We start from the raw sequence: 615 nt of genomic DNA, 5'->3' as shown, positions 1-615 counted from the left end.
CCCCAGACCCCGGGTTTTGAGCCACCCGACAGCACGAGTCTGGCAGTGGGTGGGCAAGCTGGGGCTGCACTGGCACAGCTCCACGTTGCCTCCGTGCATTGGCATGTGAGCAGTTCTCCATCATCATTAATCAGTAACGATCCCCGTCTGCCTTCTGGCTCTTGACCTTGAGTATGAAATGCAGAGATAAGCCTGGTCCGGGCGCAGCCCTTCCCCCTGGAGACGCTATTAAAAGCAGCTGGTTTCTGCTGGAGGTTGTTCGCTGCCTTCTTCCTTCTGGAGGGAGAGAAAAGCCGGGGGCTGCAGGGCAGGGGCAGTGCTGCCACGTCCCCAGCTGTCCCAGCGTCACCTCTCCTGTGTCAAACAGGGAAGAATTTAAAGATCTTGGACCTCTCGGGGGAGAGTTGCTGGCTGGGAGCAGCCCTGGGGACTTCCCGGCAGCGGGAGACCTCGGACCTCTGCTGGGGTCACCTCGTGTGCTGCAGAGTGTCCCTGCAGGACATGTGTGTGGCCTCGTGGAGGTGGCTGGTGCACAGGGCTGTGTGCCACCAGAAACCCTGCGGAACAGCGGTGGAGCCGGACTGGGTCTGTGTGGCCCTGGCTGAGCCCTTGGGG

The sequence above is a fragment of the Pterocles gutturalis genome, unplaced genomic scaffold, assembly GCF_000699245.1.
Source record: "Pterocles gutturalis isolate BGI_N339 unplaced genomic scaffold, ASM69924v1 scaffold9350, whole genome shotgun sequence".
In the NCBI taxonomy this organism is placed as follows: domain Eukaryota; kingdom Metazoa; phylum Chordata; class Aves; order Pterocliformes; family Pteroclidae; genus Pterocles; species Pterocles gutturalis.
Note: the sequence above shows the minus strand (reverse complement) of the source record.